Source organism: Peromyscus californicus, unplaced genomic scaffold (assembly GCF_007827085.1).
Source record: "Peromyscus californicus insignis strain IS unplaced genomic scaffold, ASM782708v3 Scaffold_4__1_contigs__length_199733344, whole genome shotgun sequence".
Classification (NCBI taxonomy): domain Eukaryota; kingdom Metazoa; phylum Chordata; class Mammalia; order Rodentia; family Cricetidae; genus Peromyscus; species Peromyscus californicus.
Genome location: NW_026294562.1, coordinates 59,064,700 through 59,089,020, shown reverse-complemented (window position 1 = coordinate 59,089,020; position 24,321 = coordinate 59,064,700). Strand labels below are relative to the sequence as shown.

The window sequence follows — 24,321 nt, the reverse complement described above, 5'->3', positions numbered from 1 at the left end:
TGACAATCAGAGCTGATTAAGGCAGGTGGGTCCCCAAGATGAACTCAGGTCACTGGGCCTGTACCTGGCCGAGCCATCTTGCTGGCTCCACTTTGGCCATCTTGACAACACAGCACGTCTGCTGCTGACAGATCTGTGTGAGTGCTCTGTTCTGTCTTCCACACAGAGCATTCGGCACGCTGCTCTGTCTTCATCAGCTAAGTCCTATGCTGCCTTCTGACTCCATGGTTCTTGATGAGAAGTCCAGCCCTTCTTTCATGGCCCATGCCTTATATTTAAGGCCTTGTTTTCTAGACTTTTCCGTTGACATTAGTTTTCACACATTTCTTAATTATTTAACTTGTTATGGAACTGCATGGGTTTATCCTTTCCCTCCTCTTCCTCTTCTGCCTTCCTCTTTCCTTTTCACTTTGAAGAGGGGATCCAATGTAGCCCAGGCTAACCTACCTAGAACAACACACTGTATGGTTATTGCTGGCCTTGAATGTCTGATCCTCCTGCCTTCAACTCTCTGGTGCTGGGATTTTAGATGTGCATCACCACCCTGGGCTAGTTCTTGTTTTCTAATGCTGCCTCCATAAGGGAAGGTGGGCATGAGCCCTGCCTCACCGCCTTCAGGCAGAGCTGGAGTCCATGGCCTCTACAGATGCCCACCTGGAGAAGCTTCCTTCTCTACTGGAAGGTGCGGGAGTTCTGGCCCTCCATATGGCTTCTGCTGATGTCGGTGGTGGCGTAGACCTGTTGTCCCTGACGGTGCTGGCAGCCCTGCCTCTCCTTGTCTTCTGATACTGGACCATAGCACAGGGAAGAGCTGTACTGCAGCAGCCTGGACTGGAGGCCCTGCCCGAGATGGCCAGGCCAATACTGGAGGGGAGGAGAGGATCCTTAATGCCAGTGGTGATGACCTACTCTCCACCTCCCTGCTTGGCAGTTAGGGGCCCTGGTACAGCCACACAGAGTAGAAACTCAAGCTCTCACTTGGCCTTGCTGCAGGGGCAGGTAGGGACCTTGGTTCTGAGTGTCTGGCCAGAGTTGCTAAAATGTCCTTTGACTGAAGACAGAGGGCTTTAGTTATGGGATTTCTCCTGTCCCGCTGGGGTTTCTGGCTGGTTTGTCATGACTGTGTGACTTTTCCTGGGATGATATGAGCAATATCTGTTCACTCTGGATGGAGCACCAATGACCAAAGCACAGACCAAAGAAATCATTCCACCAGAGTCTTAACTCAGTGGACCAGTGAGCTTACTAACAGGCGAGTATGTGTGAGGGGTACTTACAGGAAGATGCACAAAGGTTACTCACAGGAGCCGTGGGTGGGAGTTATATATGCAGGAGCATGGATCATTTAAAGGCAACTGCATCACCGGAAAGCCCCTCACCCATCGTAGCCTGCGACCCATGAAAGCCGAATCGGGGGCTTCCTGCACAGCTTGCCGGCAGCTCCCCTGAGGAGTCTCCTCTCCCCAGCACCTCTCACTGTTCTTCTAACTTCCTCAGCTTTAATTTCCTCGCTAGTCTTCTAACTTCCTCAGCTTTAATTTCCTTAGTCCTGGGCACCTTGGGTCCCTCTTGCCTCCCTGAGGAAATAGCTACACAACAAATGAGTGTGGGTTGATGAGGCGAAAGAACCCAGGACACTCACAGATGTCCACTACCCCCACCCTCGGCCCATCTCCCAGAATCCTGTTTGCTTTGCATCTGGCATCTGGGCCAGTTGCACTGGGGAAGGGAACCAGTTCAGTTTCCACTTGTCTAAAGAAAAAAAATTAACTGTTGGTTTTTAATCTCAGAAAACCCAAGATCTGTAGAAAGTTGGACCCTGTGTCCCTTGCAGTCCCACCTGATGTTGCCCTGACTCCTGTCTTCACAGGTCTAGAAGCGTCTCCACTCTCCCCACCTCGGCCATCCAGAGTGCAGGCTGTGGCTGCTTCAGGGAGCCTTCCTGTGGGACCGGGCGTGCTGACCCCTCTGGTGAGTGGAACCTGGACGCTTGTCATGTCACAGGGACAGTGCTGATGTTGTCCAACATAAAACCATGAACCTGCCCCAAACATTGTTAGATTTTTTTCTGTGATTTGTGTGTGTGTTTGTGTGTGTGTGTGTGTGTGTGTGTGTGTGTGTGTGTGTGTGTGTGTGTGTGTACAGGTGCACATCTGTATGTGCACATGCGTTCGGTGTTGGGGGTTCTCCTCTATTGTTTTCCAGTGTATGTTTTGGGACAGGACCTCTTGCCAAGCCTGGAGTACAGGTTGTCTTTCTCTGCCCTCCATCACTGGTGTTACAGATGTGTGCTGCTGTGCACAGCTCTACATGGGTGCTAGGGATTTAAACTCAGGTCCTCAGGTTTGGGCGGCAGGCACTTTATCTTCTGAGCCGGCTCCACAGCCCCTACTGTGTGGTGGCTTTCAAGTGTCCTCTGTAGTGGCGTTGCATCACAGTGTCAAAAGTTAGAAATGGCCATGAGAGATGATCTTGACTATTTCATTTTCCTGAAGCATTCTGGGTCATCTCAAGTCAGGTTCTCTACCTGTGGGTGTCTCAAACACTTGCCAGTGCTTCATCAGTCCAGAGGGTCCTCCCTGCTTGGGGCAGTCTTTTCAGGAGTGGCAGGGGTCCTAATGTAGCTATGGAAGGGTGGGGCTGGCAGTGCCTCTGTTTTGTGGAGAGGAGGTAGGGGCCTCAGGGTCTTGTTCTCGTTCACGGGTTAGACTGTGGCTCCAGGGCTGGTACCTGCCCATTGCCTTTTCTGGAAATAAAATTTTAGTTTGTTGATTGTGGTAAAATACACACAACACAAACTTCCCACTGTAACAGTTTTCACTGGATAGTTTGGTGCCTTCTATTCCGTCATGTGGCCATGACTAGCGGCTTCCCAGAAGGAAGCTCTGCCCCGTTGAGCACTCAACCTCCCCCACCCCCAGGTTTCTGTGTATATGGATTTGACTGTGGACTTGACACAGGTGGAATCAGATCTGACCAGAGTGTGATGTCTGCTCCACGCTGTAGTGTGTATTTGAGCTTTATTCTTTCTTATGGGGGCTATTGCATTTGGGGAGGCACATTGTGTATCATACAGCTATGTCCTGTAGGTGGGTGTTTTCCTTTCTCATGGGCAGATGCCTCGCAGTGGGTGCTGTTTAACCTCTGAGAAGCGGTGTGATGATTGCCGTCCTAGTGGGTATGCAGAGCTGTCCTATCATGGTTTGGAAGGATTTCATCTGACCACCAACAGGTCTGTCTGTGCTGTGGGAGGTTGACTCACCTCTTTGTCCTGAGAAATTTGAGGCCTGGGAGCCAGGGGGTAGGGTGGCACTTTAGAACCTCATGATGGCTTCTGCTGAATAACTTCATGTGCAGAAGGCTGGGTGCACAATTAGGTGTGGCTGGGCTGTGTGGGGGGAAACAGCAGCTGGGTGTCACTAATGAAAGGAAATGGTGGCTGGATGTCACCACCATTCAAATCAGGGTCCTGGGTCCTCGGCTCTCTTGATGGGGAGAGAATGACTCACCCCAGGATTCCTTGGGGCCTAGCTTAGTGTTCAGCACTGCCTTACATGTTTGCCAGGAGACCATACTTGGGAAAACCAGCCTTTGTAGGTCTGACATGCTGGTTCCTAGGCCTGTGATCAGATGTGAGGCCTGCTGGAAGATGAAGTCTGGAGACCCCAGGATTGGTTGGCGTATTGACATGGGAATGTGGCCATGTCTTCTTAGGAGCTTGACTCTGATGAATGGGGGCTATTCTCCTGTCTTAATGCTGTTCATGCAATACGAGCAAAATCAGGCCATTCTTTCCTCTAGATGCCCAGAGCCTAGATCTGGGCCTGGGCCTGGTCTGTCATTGGGTATCATGGGAGCCAGTGACCCTCTCTCAGTGAGTGCCATCAAGCTGGATGGCAGTAGCTGAGCTCAAGGACCTACCAAAGTTGACAAACTGTCTTTGTCCTCTCTGAGATTGCCTTGAGAAATCTGCCACCAGATGCATGTGGCAGGTTGACAGAGGGCCTCAGACCCACAGAACCCTGATCCCTTGATCCTGTATGGCCCAAAGGGAGCTGCCAACATGACTGGGTTGAGGGTCTTGTGTGGGGGAGATGGCCTAGATACTCTTGCTAGTCTCCTAATGCCATCAGAGCCCTTGCATAGAGGCCGAGGGAAGCTTGGTGATGGAGGAGGAGCCTCATGAAACCAAGGCAGAGCCTGGAGAAATGCAGCCATGGGGGGCAGGTGGGTTACGTGCTTGTTGTGCAAGTCTGGTGGCCTGAGTTTTGGCCTCAGAACCCGCATAGGGAGAGAGAGGACAGACTCCATCAAGCAGTTCTCTGACCTTCACATCTGTGTCACAGCACACGTATCCATATATACATCCTACATACGCTTGATGGCGGTAGTGGTGGTGATGATGATGATGATGATGATGATAAAAGTTATGGCTACGACTCAAGGATGCTTGAGGCCACAGGAGCTGAAGGATGCAGAGAGACCCTCTTCTGGAGTTTGAGGGCCTGGGGGAGTGCAGTATTTCTCACATGGATCTCACTGGCGGTCCAGAGTTGCGGACTTTGGCTTCCAACAGCAAACCCCTGGTGCTCGAGGCCACCAGGCTTTGGTACTTTGCAGAGTGGTTGTCGGAGGCTACTTTTCAAGCCTCTGGCTTTCACTCAGCGAGAAGACAGGTGTGGGCATCTGGTGCTGAGGGCTCAGGTTCCCTTGACAGCACACTGGTTACTGTGGGAACGCCTGATGGTGGTTTCCTGGGCGGGCAGCAAGGATGGCAGGCAGCATTGTCTGTGATCTCTGGGATACTAAGGCTGTGGGAACGGTTAGCTTTTGTGAACTCAGTGCATGAGGTGGGAGGTGAGTTCCCAGGGCTCCCTGTGGGTGCCACTAAAGGGACACTGAGCACCCCTTGTCCTCTGGATAGGAGAATAGACACATGGCTTGTCTCCAAGTAGAGGCTGCCACCTCATCTCCCACAGGAATGTCTAGGGTGGGGCTGTGAAGATTGCTCAGGGGGTAAGAGAGCTCATGCTGCAGGGTGAGGCCCTGAGTTCAAATGCCCAGCACCCACAAACAAAACCCTACATGGCTGCAGGTGCCTGTAACCCCAGGGTGAGGCCCTGAGTTCAAATGCCCAGCACCCACAAACAAAACCCTACATGGCTGCATGTGCCTGTAACCCCAGGGTGAGGCCCTGAGTTCAAATGCCCAGCACCCACAAACAAAACCCTACATGGCTGCATGTGCCTGTAACCCCAGCTCCGGGGATAGAGACAGGCAGATCCTGAGAGGTGGCTGGCCAGCCAGCCCAGCTGTAGTGGTGGCCTCCAGTTCAGTGAAAGGACCTGGCTTGAGGCAGTAAGGTAGAGGTATGGGAAGTGCCCAGAGTATTTTCTGTGTGCTGTGGCCTGGAGCCTATGACGTGAGGCATGTTAGACCATCCATTTGAGGGACTCTCAGGGAACAGCACAGGCCAAAGGTGAGGCAGGAAGGTTGGCAAGGAGCCACCAGGACATCACCTACCCCAGAAACTGTGGTCCAGTCTTGGCTCTATCACTCTGTGTGTGGCTTTCAGGAATTCTCTAGGTCTCTCTAGACCCCAGCCTTCTACCTGTACAGAAGAGTGGCTATTTCACCTTCCAGGGTAAATACAGCTAAAAAGACGACAACCGCGACTTGGGCTTTGTAAACTGCAGCTTTGATAAAGTTCTGTGTGTCTTATTAAACCTGAAATGTCACAGTAGGGATCAGACTCCAGTGCACATAAAAGTGCAACAGTGATGGAAGGCAGGCAGAGGGGAGTCGATGCAATGCAGGTGATGTGGAACCTGCAGTATGGATAGAGTCCGGGGGTATAGGGGCCTGTGCAGGTAAAGTGGGGTTCACAGCCACCTCCTCACGAGCCCTGTGATGGAGGGGATCCAACAGCAAAGGTGGCCTGACATCCAGAGTCTTTGCAAACAGTATACTGTCCAGCAGCTGTGGCCCCCGGGGATGGGATACAGGAGAGCTGTGAGCAGCCACTGGACATTGGATCAGATGATGCCACTGGATCAGGCTGGGTCACTGTAGAAGGAGGGATGGCACATGGCCACCACACCTCATCAGGTAGGATTCTGATCATCCGAGCCGCACATCATGGCCAGCCACTTTGTCTAGGACAGTTGAGCCACAGCCAAAGATGCAGGTGTCTACACTGCTGTGAGTGGAATCATGGACACGGGGGATTCCAGAAGACAACAGAAGGCTAAGTGGGTATCCTCTGGCTAGGAAAACATGGCTTTACTTTAGACACGCCCATATTCCTAAAAGGTAGGGGCACAGTTTTATCTTTGAGGGTTCTTTTTCTTAGCAACTTACAAATTAATATAAAATTCTCATAAAACTTACTGTGATGGCTAATCTTGGTTGCCAGCCTGGCTGGGTCTGGAATCAACTGAAACACAACCCTCTGGGCCTTCCCATGAAGGATGTTTTTGATCAGATTGTTTGAAGTGGGAAGACCCTCATAGCAGGGTGGGGTGAAGGAAACTTTGCCTGCTTGCTATCACTCTTCAGTGGCAAGTTCATCTGTTGATCGCTGAAGCATTCCTTTGCCAATACTAGGACGGGCTACATCAGGTAGATTGACTGACATAAACAGAATCCCAGCAGGAATCCTCTAGACCTTCAACATCCAGCCTCGGTGACTGGGCTGCTGCTGAATTCTCCATCACGCTGGGTGAGCTAGCCAGAGGTGAGCTACCCAGACTGTATCATGCAAGCCAATATAACATGTCCTCTTTTAAAATGTTCTCACCCTATTGGTGCTGTTCCTCTAGAGAGTGCTGTCTAATACACTTACCACTGTAAGGTGTCCAAACCAGTGATGCTTAGCTATGCCGTATAATCTTGCCACTATCTATTCTAGAACATTCTTACCTAACCACAAAAAACAAATAAACAAACAAACCCATTCAACAGCAATCACTCTTTACTTCCCCCCTGCTCTGAGTAACTGCCAACCTGTTTCTGGACAGTGTATAGTAACGATTAGACAGAATGTGGCCTTCTGCCCTATAGGATTTCACTTGGCATAGTGTCCTCAAGGCTCACCCACACTGTAGCCTCTATCCGTGCCTTGTTCTTTTTCATGGTTATTATTTATTTATTTATTATTTATTTAGATACCACATTATCTTATTCATGGAATATTTTCCATTACCTGGGTATGTGTAGATTCCGCCATTGATTCTATATTTTGATGATTACCCATGATGTGGCAATGAGGGGAGGGATTGCAGGTAGACAAATGATTTTTCTGCTCATGGGTTTGGGGTGAGGAGAGAAACTGCCACTGCCATAAGTATCACAAAGTGACAAGCTTCTCTTGACTGGCAGACTGACCATATAGGGTAGATAGCTCCTGGCTGTGCCCTGAGAAGGGGAGCACCATTCCTGTGGCTCTCTTCGGGTACAACAGCCCTTCTTGGAAACCCGAGGAGACTTCTCCTACCAAGTAACCAGTTTCCAGCTGGAAAAATGGGAGGTTTTTGTTTTTGTTTTTAACCCCACAATGGTAGCCAGCCCTGCTCCAGATTGTGAAGTGGGGGGTGCTCCTGAGACCAGGGTGCTCCTGAGACTGTTGGGAGGTATAGTGGAGACCCCAGGATTAAAGGGATCATGGAGAGAGGCTGAGGTTTGGCACCATGTGGCAGGTCAGAGTCCCTGAAGAGAGGCAAGGAGGTGGTGAAGGAACAGCATGTGGTGACCTCAGCCACTGGAGATGCCGGGAAGATTGCCAAGGACAGCACAGAGACCCCAGAACTGGAGATGCCAGGACTATGGGAGGGTTGCCAAGGACAGCAGCAGCTGTGGAGTGGAATCTGCCTGAGCCTGTAAGGCAGGTTATGTGTGCTGTGGATGGCAGAGCTGGAGAAGTGGAGCTGTCCAGGCCTGTAGGAGCCCAGAAGATGGTGAGTGAATCCCAGATGCAGGATGCTGAGCTACAGGATTTAATTTACATGGTTGTATTTGGTTTTGCTTTGTTCAGATTGAGACTGTGCCCTGGTTCGTCCTTCTTGGAATAAGAAAGTACTTGATTTTGATTTTTACAGGAGCTCACAGTTGAGAGTCTTTGGACTAAAGAGACATTGAATATTTTAAAGAGACTGGACTTTTTAAAGTGTTGAAATTTAAAAAAATGTATGTGTATGATTTTGCCTGATTGGATGTCTGTATATGAAGTACTCATGAAAGCCAGAATAGGGCATCAGATCCCCTGAAACTGGAGTTACAGATGGTTGTGAGCTGCCATGTGGGTGATGGGAATCAAACTCAGGTCCTCTGGAAGGACAGCTAGTACTCTTAATCATTGAGCCATCTCTCTAGCCCCAAGTGTTGAAATTGTTAAATGCTGTGGGAATTTAAAAGTGGTACTAAGTTTTGTATTGTGATATTAACATAAGATCTGGGGGGAAAGATTACTGTAAACAGACATTTCCTGTCCTGACCACCTGTACCAAATACATGGCAGCCACTTCCAAAATTACCACACAGAGGCTTATATTAATTATAAATGCTTGGCCAATAGATCAGGCTTATTACTAACTAGCTCTTACATTTTAAGTCAACCCAAGTTCTTTATTTATACTCTGCCATGTGATGGTACCTTTATTAGCATGGCACATTCATTTCCTGCTCCCTCTGCATCTGGCTGGCGACTCCTGACTCTGTCTCCTTCCCTGCCTCTCTTCTTCCCAGCATTCTCAGTTTGGCTCTCCCACCTAACCTTATTCTGTTCAGCTATTGGCCAGTCAGCTTGTTTTTTAAGCCAGTCACAGTGACAAATCTTCACAGTGTACAAAGCGATTATTCCACAGCAGGTTATGATTTAATAATTATGTATTTGTGTGTCAAACTGACAAGGGGTCAATCTCCTGGTTGCTGCTTTGTCAACTTGACATAAGCTAGAGTCACCTGGGAAGAGGAACCCTAATTGTGAAAATATTTCCATCAGTTTGGCTTGTAGACAAGCATGTGGAGGATTTTCTTGATTAATGATTGATGTGGGAGGGCCCAGCCCACTGTGGGCAGTGTCACCCCTGGGCAGGTGGCCCTTAGTTGTGTAAGAAAGCAAACTGAGCAAGCTATGGAGAACAAGCTAGTGAGCAGCATTCTTCCATAGTTTCTGCTTCAGCTCCTGCCTCCAGGTTCCTGCCTCAACCTTCCCTGATTCTCTCAATGACAGGCTGTAAGCTGTAAGATGAAATAAACCCTTTCCTCCCCAAGTCACTTTTGGTCATGGTCTTTACTATAGCAGATTAAGACAGGAGGGGTACTGAGCAGGGGGTCCCAGCTGCACTGCACTTAGGCCACCCACAGAATTCACAGCCTCCCAAAGAGAAGATTCAGACTTGAGCCCCTGTTCCTGAAGGCTTGGCAAGAGGTGGGCCGAGTTGGCACAGGCTGGTCCTGTGAGGTATTGTCTCTCCTCCATGTCATTAGTGGGCATGGTACTGCTTTTAACCTGGCCTCCTCTGTGTGGGCCCTCTCAGTCAGGTGTCAGCCCTGCCTTCCTCTGCTTTAGGTGCTGAGTGGGATAGATGGCTTAGTTCTTCCTTGTACTTAGCCAGCAGCTGCTGAGCTGCACACTGAGCACGCTGCAGGCTGAGGCAAGCAGGTCCTGGGCTTCTGGCTGTATAGCAAGGGCTTCCCCATAGAGACACAAGAGCAAGATGGACTTGGGAGCTTTGCAGGCTGGGTCCCTATGACAATAGGGAGGCACTGGCCAGGAAGGGTGGTAGGCTAAAGCTGCCCCAGACTGGGGAGTTACAGAATCTCAGAACATTTCTCCATTGTGAGAGAGAACATTTCTGTACTTGTAAAATCAGGTATTTTGCTCCTTTTGAGATCAGGTGCGGAGTGGGGACTGCAGTGACCCTAGGGACAAGTGTGCAGATCAGGCCACACTAGCTCTTGCTGTTTCTAGTCTGGGCAGAATAGAAGCCCCTCATCCCCCAGGTACTGAGTTCTGTGCACCACTAGGAAGTGAAAAGAACATGGAATGGGCTTCCCACAACACGTGGTCCCCCACTTATAATTCTTTTGGTCAGCACATAGGAGCTGAAGCAGTGCCCAGTCAGGAACTGTACATCAGTTTTGAGGTTTGATCTTTTTTTTTTTTTTTTTTTTTTTGGTAGGGGGGACAGACTAATAGATTGCAGTCTGATCCTCCCTTGAGTGTCAGACTGGGGAGTGAGCCTCAGTTCCCCGTCAGCATTGTGGTCATGGTGGGAAGAGCTGGTAGCGCCCTATGTGCTCTACTGTTCCCTAGGATGTGAATTGGGTCCAAAGGAGTCAACTTGTTGTATAGTTTGGATGTGAGACATCCCTCACAGGCTCGTGTGTTTAAACACTTGGCTCCCAGCAGGTGGCGCTGTTTGGGGAGGTTATGGAACCTTTAGGAGGTGGAGCCTGGATGGAGGAAGTAGGTGTCTGAGGGGGCAGGCCCTGAGAAGGTTATAGCTAGACCTTACTTCTACCCCACCTCTATCTGCATCTGGTCTGCTAAGACCTGAGAGTCCCTGCTCTAATCCATTCACCATGCCTTGCTTCATTCAGGTGCCTGGTCACAGTAAAGGGAAAGTGACTAATACAATTTATTTGGTATTTACACTCACTGTGTGTGTGTGTGTGTGTGTGTGTGTGTGTGTGTGTGTGTGATGTGTGATGTGTGCATGCCACAATGTGCATGTAGGATTCAGAAGGCAACCGGTAAAAGTTGGCTCTCTCCTTCTAACATGTGAGTCTGTGGATTTAACTCAGGTCACTGGGCTTGGCAGCAAGCACTTGTACACACTGGGCCATCTCACAGGCCCTTTTATGTTATTTTTAAACTTAGGATGGCTTTTTAATGTCCTATCCCCATTGTAAACTGAAGAGCACCTGTGCCTGTGGGAAGAAGGGGAGGATGACAGTGTCCCGCTTTGCCATGACAGGGATCTGCAGGATCTTGGGACTTCCCCAGGCCTCCCTTCTCAGCAGGAGTCTGGAGCAGAGAAGCTCTGGTCTGGCTTTAGAACCTCAGTGTGTTTCAGAGCTGCCTTCCTCCATGGGAGGCCTCATGCCAGTGCCTGTCTTGGGTCCTCCAGCCAAGCTTGTCCTCAGCAGGAGTCATATCCAGCACTGGTGGCGTGGATTCTGATGTTAGAATTATGTCTCCAAAGCTCTGCTCTTCTTCAGCTAGCGTGCTCCATTTACCAGTGTGTTCCGCTTATAGGTCTAGGTGAGTGGAGCTGTCATCTCACCTATAGACCTGAGGTCCCTTAGGGTCCAAGGAAACATTCTGTCTTGAATATTTGAGTTTCACTCATCTACTTCACTGTACTGAAGGCAAGGGGAAATCTGAAGTTCTCTGGAACATTCTAGAATCATTTTAAGTTTTCTTCTTTCCCCCTTTTCCACGTGCATGCATATATGCTTGTTTTGCATGTGTGTGGGCACACATCTGTAGGTGTGCAGGCCTCTGGGGTTGATGTAATCTCCTTTGATTGTCGTTCAGTCAAACCTAGAGCTCACCAATATGGCTAGTTCTGCTGGCCAGCTTGCTCTAGGGATCCCCTGTCTCTGCCCTCTGAAGCTGGAATTACAGGAGGGCCACCATACCCACCCAGCATTTGCATGGGTTCTGGGGATTTGAACCCCAATGTTTACGTTTGCAAGGCAAGTGCTTTAACTAAGAGCCATTCCCCCAGCCCAGTTTTCAGTTTCTTTTCTTTTCTTTTCTTTTTTTCTTTGATTTTCGAGACAGGGTTTCTCTTTTAGTTTTGTAGTTTTGGAGCCTGTCCTGGATCTTGCTCTGTAGACCAGGCTGGTCTCGAACTCACAGAGATCCACCTGGCCCTGCCTCCCCAATGCTGGGATTAAAGTTGTGCGCCACCACTGCCGGGCTCAGTTTTCTTAACATGGTCTTTGAGTGCAAACTCCTTTATCTACATCAGTCCTTCAGGTGCATATTTGTCTGGAATAAAAAGGCTTGCTGGTTAGCATTTAATGCCAAATGTGAGCAGGTGTGGTGCATAAAACAAAATCACCTTCTGGACAGCTCTGAAGTTGGCTTCACACCTAACTTTACACCTGAGCCTCCACAGCAGCACAGAACAACATCGCCTGAAGAAAGTGACCCCTTCAGTGTGACTGTCCATCTCAGCAGCTAGAGTCAACCCTTGGCTAGTATGGGCAGCCACTTCTCTGGAACCCAGAATTTGTCTACCCGCAAGATCCTCACTCCATTCTGCCCATCTGCCTGTTGGCCACCACAAATGCAAAGCTTGGCCCTCAAGTTACCTGAGTCTCTGCCTTCTCACACAGTCCTGGGGTTTCTGGGGACACATGAGGCATTGGTAAGGCATTGGGCCCCTCTGTATCCAGGTTCCCAGTATGGCAGGTGTGATCTTGCTCTTGGCCCAGCTGTACCGGCTGATAGCCTATGAGAGCCTGAACCATGTCCCTCATAATATGTAAGTTGGCCTTGTTTACAGATTGACTCTTTAAAGAGGTGACACAGTATGAAGAAGTCAGTAGGCTGGGTTCTAATACACAGGGACTGGATTATGAGTGGTGACTGGGACATGGACCATGTAAGGATGGAGGGATGGAAGGATGTTACCATAGAGGTATCATTCACCTGCTGTAGTGCTGAGTATCTGCTTCCTCTGTGATGGACATGACCATGGGAGCAGTTGCGACCCACAGGAGACCCTTGGAGATCACACATATTAACAGTCCCTAGTGGAACAGGGCAGGCTCCTGACATCCTCACTGGAGGTATTCATGCTGGTCAGATCTGCATTCCAGACTCCTGTCTCTAGAATGTGAGATGATGCATGGCTGTGTGGCTGTGTTGCTGCACCCTTGAGACACCAGGCAGGAAGCAGAGGACTAGGAGAAGGCCTGCTGCCACTGCTCTCTGAACTTGGGAGATGAAGACTCTTTCCAGGCCCTAGTTTCCTCATTGGATTGGGGTTGCGTCTGGGGTCTCCTCTCTGTGGGTTGGAGAATCACCAGTGCTGTGTTCAGTTCCAGCCTGGACCCTGGAATGGCTGTGTTGACTGCAGATGTGTACAGGGCATGGAGGCCTCTAGTCAGTAATCTCATCCATTTGACTTGGCATTGCTAGAGATCATGGTGAGTGACTTGGATCAGGATTCAGATGCACAGAGGTTGGCTGCATTGAGGACACTGGGAGGAGACACCATCTGCAGGGCAAGGGCCCGGGGGAGCCTTGGGGGAGCCCTGCAACACATCCAACTTAGCTCTCTAGCTTTCAGGATGAGGGACATTGGATGTAAGTGACCATAAGCTATAACTAGAGCCGTGAATGGGTCATCAGGGGCTCCCAGCCTGTTCCCCTAAGATTCAAGATTATCCCAGGCCATCTGTCCCTAGAGAGATGGTTCAGCAGTTAAGAGCACTGACTGCTCTTGCAAAGGACCCAGGTTGGGTTCCCAGAACCCACATGACTGCTCACAACCATCTATTACTCTTGTTCCAAGAGATTTGAGACCCTCTTCTGGCCTCTGTAGACACTGTACACACATAGTATACAAATATGCAAGCAGGCACACGCTCATACACATGAAAGAAAAAATAAACCTTAAAAATAAAAAGAGTTAAAGGTAGTAGCTGAGATAATACTGACCCCTCTGGGCTGTAGTTCTAGCACATTCTAAAAGTTTATGTTCCTGGGCTGAAATTGATTCAGTCTTACGTTGCCGTGTGGGCAAGCGTGGTGTGGTTTATTTATTGTGGATTGACAAGTTTTTTTCAAACATGCCATCTGTAGGTGTTTTATAGAAGTTTATTTCTATTTTAATAAGCAATTGAACTGTTTTGTTATTTTGTGCAATTTTAGTGTGTGTGTGTGTGTGTGTGTGTGTGTGTGTGTGTGTGTGTGTGTGTGTATGTTCCTAGACTTCAGCTGTGGACCTCTTGTCCACAGCATTGTTGGCACTGGCAGGGGTGAACTTTCTGTTTTTTCTGCTTTGTTGATTTCCATGTGTTCCCACCCTCATGAGAAGAAAAGCTATTTTAATTGTCCAGAGCACACCACCTCCTCCACAGCTTTCTGTGGGAACCATGTCCTGTGTTCTCATTGCCCCTACCCTGTCCCTATTGGTGCCGAATGCCAGCAGGTGGAGTCTCTTAAATAAAGAAAGGCACAGACTGTGTGCCTGTGGCTTGTTCTTATAAACACCATGGTGTTGGTGAAGCTGAGTGGCACAGTCACCACACACCTGGAGTAAGAGGAGCCAAAGCCACTGGCCACTGTTTTCTGCATACACAACTGGAGACGACATCTGTCCCCAGGACGGTTAGTGCTTACTCTGTTGTGCCCATGATGCAGTCATGCCACAGTGGACTCTGGTGGTCAGCTCTGGAGAAGGTTCTGGGCCTGGTGGATTCCCCCATGGCAAGCTAGGGTTTATATGAATGTGGGCTGTCTTGGAGGTGACCCCTCTGTGTGAACATGGGCTGTCATGGAGGTGACCCCTCTATGTGAACATGGGCTGTCATTGAGGTGACTGCTCTGTATGAACATAGACTGTCATGGAGGTGACCCCTCTGTGTGAACATGGGCTGTCATGGAGGTGACCCTTCTGTGTGACATGGACTGTCATCAAGGTGAACCCTCTGTGTGAACATGGGCTGTCATGGAGGTGACCCCTCTGTGTGAACATGGGCTGTCATGGAGGTAAACCTTCTATGTGAACATGGGCTGTCATGGAGGTGACTCCTCTGTATGAACATAGACTGTCATGGAGGTGACCCCTCTGTGTGAACATGGGCTGTCATGGAGGTGACCCCTCTGTGTGAACATGGGCTGTCATTGAGGTGACCGCTCTGTGTGAACATGGGCTGTCATGGAGGTGACCCCTCTGTGTGAACATGGGCTGTCATGGAGGTGACCCCTCTGTGTGAACATGGGCTGTCATGGAGGTGACCCCTCTGTGTGAATGTGATATGTTTTGTTACTAATTAAATTTGCCCCTGACAATTTCTTCCATGTGTATAATGTATTCTGGTGGTTGTTACCCAATCCTCTCAGGCCTCGCCTCCCTCCATTGCTGTTCTCTGCCGATCTCTTTTCCACATTCCCGCCTTTTGTTTGGTTTCTGTCCCTTTGGGTTTGGACAGGCCTCCTGTGTGCCCTTGGGACTGGATCTCTCCACTGGAGCTGGTGGACTCAGCAACTGCCACACAAGCAAAGGCAATGGTGGTCATTGGCCCGGGGTCATCTGGCCTCCCTGTGCTCCTAACCCTTACCTCCACTCTGTGGGCGTCTTACACACAGTGGTCTGGAAACTGGTTAGGGAAAAAGCTGGAATAATCCAGAACTTACCTTGTTTCCTACATTGCTGCCCTGCATTTGAAAAGAGGTTATTTCAGCTTATTGATCATATCAGGTGAGAGGCTAAACCCAGTATACTGACTCCATCTTGTGGAGGAGGGGATCCCCCCCAACTCTTGTCCTACCCAACATTAGGCTTCTTTGTCCCATCTCTCTTCTCTCCTCTGCCCATCTCTTCTCCTCTTCCTCTGTCCAAAAAGGCATGAATCATTCCGGTCCATTTTCAGTGTGAGATGCACTGAGAGGTCGGCAGAGACTCACAGATAAGCAGGGGGCACTAGGCCCTGTCCTCCCTTGCTGGCAGGTGTCGCCTGCATGTCTAGGCTCTCAGTTCATCCTAGGGTTGAAAAGTCACAGGCAGTCTGCTATGTGACTGGATCAAAAAGGAGGAATCTTGAGCCCCAGGACTTACATTAGACAAGACTTTGTGTCCTGAACCAACAGGGTGGGGATCTGGGGAGCGGACAGCACTAGACACTAGAAAGATTGTGTCTCCCTGAAGAGCTCAGCCAGGGAGGGATTCACGGGGCAAAGAAGTCAGGAATTTAAGAACCGTTTTGGGCTAAGAGCAGCACACCGGTCGTTTCTGCCTTTTCTCTAAGCTGACTGCAAGGGCAGAAAATGAATGGTTCCACTTTGACTCTCCGACTCCCGGGAATTCTTAGTGAGAGAGGAAAGCTCGCTGTTTTTCTTAGCACGCGCCTCTGCCCTCTGGGACCTCGCGCCCTGCCTCAGTGGCTTTTAGGCCATGCCCTTGTATCCTTTCATCCTGCCTCTGTAGCCAAGCACCATGTTCATGTGCCCATCTCAGCTGTTCCTTCATTGGCCTACAAAGTTTGCAGAGCTGGCCCAGCGGCCCAGCTGGACCAATGGAGCCCCAGGTCTTCTTCCGGACCCCAGGAGGTGCCGTGGGAAGTTCAGAACACAGGGGCATTCATTGTTTCTTTGGGGTTCCAGGGTCTCTCTGGTGCTGGTGCCCGTGTTTGTGGCCTTTTCCCAGTGGCAGGTTGACGAGACAGTGGCTTCCCAGCTTATCTAAGTGGCTGTGGTGATGGAGATGCGGCTGCTTCTCACTCTGGAGAGATGGTGGGTGAGGTGGGCACATACACATCATGGAGAAGAAATGAGGTGGCAGTGTCTCATGAGCTGCCTCCTGTGGTGGGGTCCTTGAGCTTTCGTCTCCTGGGGCCACCAAGCCAGATCAGTGGCCTAAAGCTGTGGACAACACTGTCCCTGTAGTTCCATAGATGAGAAGTTTGAAGAACCTAAGCAGTGAGGTGCAGGCCCGGGCTCTTCAAAGACTTTGGGGATGGTCCCTCCTGCCTCCTCCAGCCCCCACCCCATGACCCAGGGGACAGAGAACCCTCCTTGCTGCTTCTTCCAGCTTCAGAAGTAGCAGGCGCTTCCTGACTTGTGGTCATATCTCTTTGCCCTCCATCTTGTCACTGTCTGGCTGTCTTATTTGGCTTTTCACATCCAGACCGCAGTTGCTCATTGAGGGAAGTTGGGGCAGGAATTCCAACAGGAACCTGGAGGCAGGAGCTGAAGCAGGAACCATAGAGGAACACTGTTTCGTGGCTTGCCCCTCCTGGCTTTCTCAACCTGCTTCCTTATGCCACCCTGGACTACCTGCCCAGGGATGGCACTGCCCACGGTAGGCTGGGCCCTCCCCCATCAATCACCAATCAAGAAAATGCCCCACAGACTTACCATGTGATGGAGGTTTTTTTCTCAATTGAGATTCCTTCTAGATTGTGTCAAGTTGATAAGACCCAGCACACCCTCCCATACCTTGGTTAAGTCAGGGTCTCTTTGTTGTTTCCAGTATGTATTCCAGGATAGCTGGCCCACCAGCTTCCAGGGATTCTCTATCTCACTAAAGGAGCACTGGGATTACAGGTGTGTGTTGCCAGGCCTGCCGTTAGGTGGGTTCTGGGGGTTTGAACTCAGTTCCTCATGCTTGCGTGGCAAACACTTTACCAACAGCCACCATCTTCATTTTGAAGTGAGTGTGTCTGAGTCTGTGAGTCTGAGACCTAGGATGTGGAGGTGACTGAAGTTGGCTTGTGCCTTCTGTGAGACTTTCTGCTGCTTGTACCTCCCTCACAGCCATTGACTACAGGTGCATTTCCAGGGCCTTTACGGCAGTATCCACAGGCTGCCTAGACAGACCTTCACCTTATGTTTAAGGACACAGGGAGAGGATGACATGGGACTCCAAGGGCCATGTCCTTCATGAAGGTGATGACTCCCTAGAAGTCTTTCTGTCACCTGGTCCTCAGCAGGGACCTCCTCTAAGGGAAGAGCAGATCTCAGGAACATTCCTTGCAGGTACATATTCGGCTGCACACAGAGGTGGAGGAGGCAGGAGAGCTGTCATCCACCTGCCTCCAGCAGAGGACAGAAGGCCAGTGGCTCCTGTGATGGTTAATGTTGGCTATCAACTCAACAGGGTCTAGAATCACCAAGGAGACAGAGCTCTGGATGAGACTGTGAAGCATGATGTAAACTAGGTTAACTGAGGAGTGAAGACCCGTCCTGAATGGAGGTGACAGCACCCCATGGGCTACTCTATAAAAAGGAGAAATCGATCTGAGAGCCAGCATTCATCTCTCCCTGCTTCCTGACTGGGGATGCCATGTGACTAGCCACCTCATGCTCTTGTTACCATGCCTTCCCCGACATGACGGGCTGTATCCCCTGGAACTATGAGCCAGAATGAGCCCTTTGTCCCTAACGTTGCTTTTGTCAGGGTGTTCTACCACAGCAGTGAGAAAGTAGCACAGCTCCTGCCCATGGGCTCATAGATGCTCCATGGACATGGGTTAGGCTCATCCCTAGCAGTGGCTGGACTGGTTTATGAAGAATATGCCATGGCTCTACTCATGAGAAAAGGTGAAAGTGGAAGAGATGTCCCCAGCTCTTGGTTAGCCAAGCTTCTCTCTCCTGCAGGGCTCTGGAAGGTGAGTGAAACCCACACCCCAAGGCAGGATGGCCAGGTTCTCAGGTGGGGCTGAGAACCCTCCAGCAGACAAAGTGTAGGGGAATTTGAGAAGAGAGGTCTTTGGACAGGAGTCTGCCTGTGGTCTGACCAGACTTCGTAGGGAGAAGGCTCGGTTTTGACTCCGCTCTCCAGGCTGTGGACACTGAAGATGTTCAGTGTGGAGGCTTCTGGGCTGGGTCATGTCCTAGGGCCTGATACCAAGGACCCAGAACATGGCTGGCTGCCGCTTGAGGGTCTTAAACTTTCCAGACATAGTCTCAGAAGCAAACTAAAACATTGGCATTCAGATTGCAGAGGATCCTGGTTCCCACTGCTCTCTGAATAACAGGAATCAACCAAACCCAGCCTGACATAAATACTGTCATCAAGCTTTGATGATGGCAGGTTGGGCAGCCACAGCCCCACCTAAGGCAGCTCTGTTGAGCTGTCCCCAGGTAGGCCTGTGTTTGGCAGTCAGAGCTCTTGGGACTGCAGGCTTTCTTCAGTCTTGGCCAGAATTGGTGTCCCTCAGAGGGTCATCCCACTCTATGCCAGGGCTGACTCTGGCTTCTGGAGGCATTAAGAACTGCACAGAGCTGTGTGAGTCCAAATACTTGTTTAATATTTTAGGTGTTTTGGTAACACACATATTTCAGTCTTAAAATGCCAATGGCATTTCTCTTCTCTGTCCTTTGAGGCTGATGTGTGCGTTTCTGTGTGTGTGTGTGTGTGTGTGTGTGTGTGTGTGTGTGTTTGTGTGTGTGTGTGTATGTGTGCGCACGTGCGTGCACATTTGTATATGAGTGTGGGGTCTAGAGGTCTATGTTGGGTGTTTTCCTCTATCTCTCTCAACCATAATTTTTGAGACATTGTCTCCTACTGAAGCCAGAGCTCATCATTTGTCTAGATCAGTGGTTCTCAACCTGTGGGTTACGACCCTTCTAGGAGCTGAACGACCCTTTCACAGGGGTCACCTAAGACCATTGGCAAGCACAGATATCTACATTACAATCTATAACAGCAGGAAATTACAGTTATGAAGTGGAAATGAAAATAATTTTATGGTTGTGGGTCACTACAGCATGAGGAACTGTGTTAAAGGGTCAGAGCATTAGAAAGATTGAGAACCACTGGTCTAGATCAACTGACCAGCCAACACCAGGGATCCTCTCATCTCTGCCCCTGCCGCCCAGTGCTGGGATGACAGGTACATGGATGGCACCATGCTCAGTTTTTTATGCGGGTGCTGGGGATCTGAACTGAGATCCTTATGTTTATGTGGCAAGCACATTACTGACTGAGCTGTCTCCACAGCTCATGGCTATCTATCTGTAAGTCTGTTGTATGGTGTACCTGGGACCAGAATTTGGGAACCTCACTCAGCTCTGGGCACTGTGGTTTAGAAGGAGCATCAGCCGCAGGCCCCAGGGGCGGTGACTATGGTGTGGAGATGATTGTAGTAGAGGTCCCAGAGGTGGCCCTTCTGCTTGGGGTCTCCGCTAGTGAGTCACACTGTACTGGTCTAGCACCTGGGCCTAGAGTAGAGCCCAACGAGGTTGCCTTTTCCTCTATTATAGCCAAGGTCCCCAGTCAATGTCAGTGTACATTAACCAGGCCAGATGCTGCAGAAATGCGGCTGGGGTGCTACTGTTCCAATGATGGTTGGTCCACGTGTTCAAACACAAGTCTGTGGCTACATTTCATACCCAAAGCATGAGTGGTGCCTTTAGTGACTCCTGGTGTTGTCACCAGGGCTGGGTGGGTGTCTCTCTGTCACTCGTTACTTTTTGTATGTTAATCTCTCACCTGGCTGACATGGTGACTTTTTTATTTTTGCTAGTTCAGTTTATCTTTAGATTCTCTCGGGCTTTCAATGCAGAGCAGGTAATTATCTGAAAATAATGATTACTTCCATTAGCTTCAATCCTTGAGCAGGGGGTTCACTTTTCTGCCTGCTGTGTGCTGGTGATGCTGTGTCTCAGAGGTTCTGTTCAAGTTAGGGGACTTACTGCTCCCCAGCATTACAAGGGATTGATTATGATGGAGGTATCCCTTGTTCCTTGGTGTCCATGGAAGACTGCCTGTGGCCTGGACTTCTTATGCCTGCTGGACACAGGGGCTTGCTGGACACGGGACTGAGAGTTGCAGACTGAGCAGCATTGCAGGAGAACTCACAGCCTGTGGCTCTTTACGTCATTTCCTCCATCTCTTCCAGGTAACCTTTGCCTTGTAGCTCCTTCCCAACCATGAGGGCCAGCTCTGCAGCAATGTTCCGTGATGGTCCAGGTGTGTGATGCAGAAGGCAAGAACAGGGTGCACTGTGGCTCTGGAACTCTTGAATTCTGCTGTCAAGAAGCTAGTGTGCAAACCTGAACAAAAGCTGGGTATCACAGGGTCTGCTTGCAGTAAGGGCCAGGGCAAAAGCTGACTGGGACCTGAGGAGAAGCACAGTTTGTACTCTCCATTATCAGGGGTGGGGGAGAAGAGGGTGGAGCAACTGTCTGAGGCTGCCCCGATCCTGGCCAAGGAAGGATAAGAGCAACCACCTAGGTCGCCCCATTACTGATATCAACCAGGAATGGCACTTGCTTCCAGGACAATGACAGCACCCTTTTCCCTGCCTTCTTTCCGGGTGACCTAGAATCTTTCTGAGAAGCCAACTCTCTAGACCTTTAGTAGAACAAACCAGGCCAGCGTGGTGGATCCCTTAGGCAGTGGTGGTTAGTAGAAATAGTTTAATCTGGCAGCATGTGTTTTCTGACTTAGACCATAGAGTCTGACATGATGACGATGTTTCAGGGCTGGAGACATGGCTCGGGGGCCAGAGTGCCTGCTATGAAAGTTGAGGACCTGACCTTGTATTCCCAGGACTGTAGCTGAAGTCTTCCTATGTCCCGGCTGGCTGGCGGTTGGGACAAATCTCTCCAACTCGTGTCCCCCAAGTAAACACACAGAAGCTTATATTAATTAAAACTCTTTGGCCATTAGCTCAGGCTTTCCACTGACTAGCTCTTACACTTAAACTCAGCCCATTTCTGTTCATCTGTATGTTGCCACATTTTCTGTGGCTTTACTTTTGTGCCATTACATGCTGCTCCCAGGACGGCGTCTCCTGGCTCAGCCTTACTCTTCCCAGAATTCTCCTTGTCTGCTTATCCCGCCTATACTTCCTGCCTGGCTACTGGCCAATCAGCATTTTATTAAACCAGTGTACAAAAGCATTATCCCACAGCACAGGACTCATGTAAAAAGCTAGGCATGGGGGCACACATATGTAGTCCCAGCACTGGAGGGGAAGACACAGAAGGATCCCTGGAGCTTGCTGGCCATTCAGTCTAGTCTAATAGTGAGCAGAGAGACCCCGCCTCAAAAAATAAAGTGGAGAACTACTGAGGAAGATATCCAACATGACCTCTGGCCTCCACACCAACACCCACACATGGACACACATCCAACAACACATGTACACATTCATGAACATGTATGCACACACACAGTTGTTGTGTGACTATCATGTCCCCACCATCTCTTTCTCCTGGATAAAGAGCTATTTCAGATTCCTTACCACCGCTGTCATGTGAGCACAGCACCTGCCTTCAAAGACGCTGGCTGCAGTCAGGCAGCTTACCTTCCCGCTGGGCAGGTTGTCTGTGGGTTCCAGGGAGAAGCCAGCCTAGTCCAGGCAGCCTTGGAAGAGGCGGTCTTAGCTGTTCTCTGAGAAGCTTCCTTGCAAAACATTGAGGTGATTTGGTCGCAGAGGGACGCAGACATGCATACTCATTCCAGGTGTGTTTCCCAAACCTACTTGACCTGAGACGGACTAGAGAGCATGTGTGTATGAACTGAGATCCTAGCGCCAGGTAGTCTGAAATCAGCAGCTCAGTCACTGGGGGAGAGGGGCAGGCTGAAGGGAAGGGCATGTTCAAGGCACCCTCTCACTGAGCATTTCACCAGTGTTTTGGCTGTGATGGTGTGGGGTACCATTCCAGAGTACCTCGGACAGGTGGTGTAGACAATAGGAATCCACTGTCGCACATCCTGGAGGATGAAGGTGAGAGATGGAGGTGTTCCAGGTCTGGCTCATCCTGAGCCTCTCTCCTTTTCTTGCTAATGGAGTTTTATAGCTGCCCCTCACACAGCCATCCCTCCACTTGGTATGTAAATATGTCCAAACTCCACCTCAGTGACAGTTCATCTCGACTGTCAACTTGATGGGATTTAGAATCACCATAGAAACACAGTTCTGGGCATGTCTGTGAGGGGGTTCCTAGATTAGGTTCATTGAGGTGGTCAGACCCTGAGTGTGGGTGGCAGCATCCGCTGGTTTGGGATTCTATAATGTATCAAAGGAAAAAGCAACCATTCATCTCCCTTCTTCAAGTGTGGATACAATGTAACCAGCTGCCTCAGCCGCCTGCTGCCGTGACTTCCCCACATGATGGACTGTGCCCTCCAACCGTGAGGCCAAGGGAACCCTTCCTTCTTTCAGTCGCTTCTGTCAGGTTTTGCTGCAGCAACAAGAAAAGGAGTTCACCATCACCGAACCAGGACTGATGGTACCATACTTGATTAACTTAGGTTTTGCGGTGCTCAGGGAAGAACCCAGGCAGACACTCTGCCACTGAGCTCTGTTCAAAGCTCCTTCACCACCCTTTGAAAGCGGGCTATCCAAGTCATGTGACCAGAGTAGGCTTCCCACATAGGAATGTGGGGAAGCACATAGTTCAGCCTACTCAATCCACAGACCTCTGGACGGCAGTTTGTGGACCTCCTAAGTTTTTAGAGTTGGTCTTCCAAACTTTCAACTGTTGCCTGGAGGTTTCTGTCTATGTCTTCCAGGAAGATCCGCCTTTGTGTCATCATGAGTGAGCAAGTAGGAGAGTGTACTCATCTGTGCAGTGGAGGATTTAGGCAGCAGGGCAAACACCTCTCTAGAATCTTGCACAGTGGGGAACACATCCTGTGTTGGTTATATTTATCTTTGCTGTGACCAAATGCCTGACAAGAAGCATTTTAATGAAGGAAGGGTTTGCTTGGGTTTGCACCATAGCAAGGCAGGCATGTGCATGTCAGCAGAAGCAGGAGGCAGCTGGTCACATGCTTCTGCAGTCTAGAACCTAAGTGCACAGGATGGTGCTGCCCACAGTTAGGGTGTGTCTTCTGATCTCAAAACACCTAATCTAGGAAGTCCCGTGTAGACTTGCTCAGAAGTTGGTCTCCATGGTGATTCTAAGTCCTCTCAGGCAGATACTCAAGATGGATCAATATACAGCCATAATATGGGTTTCATTCAGCTGCACCCATGCTCTGGTTGGATAGGTAGACCAGGCTGCTTCTCTGGAGAATTAGAGGGGCAGTGGGTAAAGCTTTTCAACAAGGTCCCCTGATTCTGTCTGACCCCTGTGTGACTGATCCCTGACTTCTCTAATGAGTTCAGTCCCCAGAGGGCTAGTGCTCTTCTTGGCAAATTTGACTTCTGTTCTCCAGGTTTCCCAGGGAGTCTGCCCTCTATCCTGTACTGTGACCTTGGCCTGGGTTTAAATATCTAAACAAAGCCCTGAGGGCAGCTTGGGAAGGGAAGGTCTCCCGGCTTTAAATAAATGAATTCAAATTTCATACATTTGAATGCGCAAAAGAAGCCACACAATAAAATCGCTCACCCCGTGGCTTTGAGATTCCCTCTGGAAGGAGACCTCTCCTCTGTGCATTTTAAACTGGAAGTCGGTCTGTGAACCCCTAAGACTTATGAATTGATCCCCAAAGGCTTTGCGGCCTTTGCCTGGACAGTTTTGTCTGGATCTTCCGTTGCAGGTTGGCTTTGATGCCCCTGTATGTGAATGAGTAGAAAAGCGTATGCACCTGCCAGTCAGGGGGTTCAGGGGACAAAGAAGGCAGTTTTAGGTTTTAGATGTTCCTGGAACACTAGTAGCAAAATGCATCATCTTTG

At 49.9% G+C, this 24,321-nt stretch overlaps 1 protein-coding gene across 7 annotated transcripts in view; it reads left to right on the top strand.

Annotated features, from left to right (window-relative positions):
• Nucleotides 1-1,870: 1,870 nt before the first annotated feature.
• Shank2 (SH3 and multiple ankyrin repeat domains 2) overlaps nt 1,871-24,321 on the top strand; it is a 445,086-nt gene continuing 422,635 nt past the window's right edge. For all 7 annotated transcript variants that reach the window (XM_052712831.1, XM_052712826.1, XM_052712828.1 and 4 more), the window contains exon 1: nt 1,871-1,971. The gene's annotated coding sequence lies outside the window, so the exon portion shown is untranslated. The remainder of the gene's footprint in view (nt 1,972-24,321) is intronic.